Below are 2,760 nucleotides of genomic sequence, written 5' to 3'. Positions count from 1 at the left end.
TCAAGGCACACTATCAGAGCCTGGTTTTGGGTGCCCAAAGCCTCTTCCTGCTTCAAGCAGAGGAGAAATACCTTCCCTGGGTGCTCTGTCCCCAGGGACGTGTCCCTCCTCCCCAGCCACCAGTGGGGTCTGGGGAAAGGGGGTGTGAAAGCCCTCCCAAAACCTTCCCAAACCTCCTCCTACACCTAAACCGGAGCAGGGAGAGGTGCTTGTGGGTTCAAACTGGTGGTGCCATCCTCCCACCCCACTGCAACTGGTCCTTAAATGCTGCTTAAGCTCCACCAGCAGGACCCCCCCCAGCCTCCCTTAGCTCCCACGTGGTTTTCCTTGGCCTTGGGAAGTGCATTCCCCACCCCCAATACCCTCCTCCAGCCTTCTGCTGCCATGGGTGAAGCCGCTTGCTGCACCCCGGGGCAAGGCGGGCTCCGGTCCTTGCAGGGAGGTCCCTGTGGGGAGGTGGGTTTGACCCGTTGTGGGGTGGGGGAGAGCTGAGGGGATGCAGGACGGGGGCTCAGGCGTGAAATACGCCCCCAACCACCACCCCCAGAGAAAACGAGTGGAGCCAGTCCTGTGCCAAAGGCGTTTATTGCTGCGGGGACTCGCCGGCTTCACCCTCTGAACGGGGACAGGGATGGTCCAGGGCAAGATCTGCCTGTTGGCAAAGCCGGATCCCTCCCCCCCACCCCAAATCAAAGGGTTGCGGCAGAGCTGGGGCCCCCGGCCGAGGCTCAGGGCTGGATGAGCGCGGGCTGTCTCTGCCGCACGCTGAGGGTGAAGGGCCGTGGCTTCAGCGCCAGCCCGTGGATGCAGTCCATGGTGAGGTGCTCCGCCGGGTTGGCGTGGAAGGAGCACTGGTGGAGGAGGATGGCGGCGAAGAGGAAGAGCTGGAGCTTGGAGAGCTGGTCGCCGATGCAGCGGCGCTGGCCGGCCGAGAAGATCATGACGCTGCCAGCCCGATCGCGGTCCAGGCGCCGCTGGGCATCCAAGAAGCGCGTGGGGTCGAAGCGTTGAGGGTCAGGCCACTTGCTGGCATCATGGTTGACCGACCACTGGTTGATGAAGACCACGGTGCCCTTGGGGATGTGGAAGCCCTCCAGCTCCACGTCGTCCGTGGTGGCGTGTGGGATGGTGATGGGCACAAAGCTGCTGTAGCGCAGCGTCTCGTAGATGAAGGCCTCCAGGAGGGGCAGGTGGGGCCGATCCTCGGCTGTGGGCAACCGGGAGCGTCCCACCACCTGGTCCAGCTCGGCCTGGAGGTCCCGCTGGAGCCGCGGGTGCTTCAGCAGCAGCAGGAGGACCCAGGAGAGTGCCGTGGAGGTGGTGTCCTGCCCCGCGCCGAAGATGTCGGTCACGGCACCCTCCACGTCCTCGGGTCCCAGCCCCTCGGGGGGCCTGTCGCCGTGCTCCACAGCGGCAATCATGACGTCGCTGACGTCACGGAGGGCGTGCGGGTCGAAGGTCTGGCGGTGCTGGGCCACCTTGGCACGCACGAAGCCGTGCAGCTCCCGGTTGAGGGCCTGGAAGTCGCGGAAGACACGGCGCACGGGGTTGGGGAAGCGCAGGAGCCAGGGCAGCACGTCCACCATGCTGCCCGCCCCCACCGTCTGCCCGAAGCGGTCATTACGGCCCAGCAGTGCCGTGAATTCGCCGTCAGCGTGGCCGTAGCGGCGGCCGAAACAGAGGGCGCAGAGGACGTTGGCGTTGGCCACCACCAAGAGCGGGGAGGGCTCGAAGTAGGCACCACCCTGGCTACGCCGCAGGAAGAGCCGGACCAGCTCGCCCACCTCAGCCGCCACGTGCCGCTCCACCTCGGCCGCCGTGGAGCGGGCGCGCAGGGCGGCGTGGGCCAGGCGCCGGCGCGCCCGCCATCGGGGCGAGCAGGACCCGAAGGCCACGCTGCGGCCCCCCGACACCAGCTCGAAGGAGGGGAAATCCGGGCGGCCGGCGAAGCGGGTGCCCAAGCCCACCAAGGCCCGCCGGATGGCCGCCTCGCCGTTGAGCACCACCACGCGCCGGCGGCCCAGCCGCAGCTGGAAGACGGGCCCGTAGCGCCGCGCCATGCGCCCGAAGGCCTGGTGGGGCAGGCGGCCCAGCTGCAGCGCGTTGCCCACCACGGGCCAAGCGAAGGGGCCCGGGGGGCTCCTGCGGTGGCCCGCGGACCCCCGGGCGCGGCGGCGGGCCCCGGCCAGCAGCAGGAGGGCGCCCAGCGCCAGCAGCAGCACCGGCCCCGCCGCCGCCCCCTCGGGGCTCCCCGCCGCGCTCATGGCCGCGGCCGCTCTGCCCGGGGGCCGCCGCTCCCCGCCGCTTTATCGCCGCCCTCCGAGGGGGGGGGACGAGCCTCTCCCCTCCCCCGGAGCGGCCCCGGCCGCCCCCAGCTCCGGAGGGGGCCGGGCAGAGCCGCGGGGCGGCGGGAGCGGGGGGGGGGGGGCGGCCCCGACGGGGCGGCCGCGGCCGGGCAGAGCCGCGGGGGGAGCGGGGGCGAGGAGAAGCCGGGGGGGTGTGATGATGGAAAAGGGGGTGCTGGGCTTTCTGCCCGGCTGCGGGCGCCGCGGGGGGAATGCGGAGAGGCAAGCGGCGGCCGAAATTTATCGGGGGGGGGGGGGGCGGAATTCGTGTAATGCCCTATTCCTCCCCCCCCCCCGCGAAAATTGAGCTGCCAAAGCCCGCCCGGGGCAGGGGGGCGGGGGGGGCTCGGTGTCCCGTCTCCTCGTCGGGCTTTTCCCCTCTTTCCCCGCGCAGGGCTGCGGGGCCCCTCGGCGC

General features: G+C 70.8%; 1 pseudogene; it reads right to left on the bottom strand.

Moving 5' to 3' along the window:
* Positions 1-525: 525 nt before the first annotated feature.
* LOC141741660 (cytochrome P450 1B1 pseudogene) lies at positions 526-2,264 on the bottom strand (annotated as a pseudogene).
* Between the last annotated feature and the right edge of the window lie 496 nt (positions 2,265-2,760).

Source organism: Larus michahellis, chromosome 4 (genome assembly GCF_964199755.1).
Source record: "Larus michahellis chromosome 4, bLarMic1.1, whole genome shotgun sequence".
In the NCBI taxonomy this organism is placed as follows: Eukaryota; Metazoa; Chordata; class Aves; order Charadriiformes; family Laridae; genus Larus; species Larus michahellis.
Note: the sequence above shows the minus strand (reverse complement) of the source record. Positions and strands in the feature narration are given on the sequence as shown.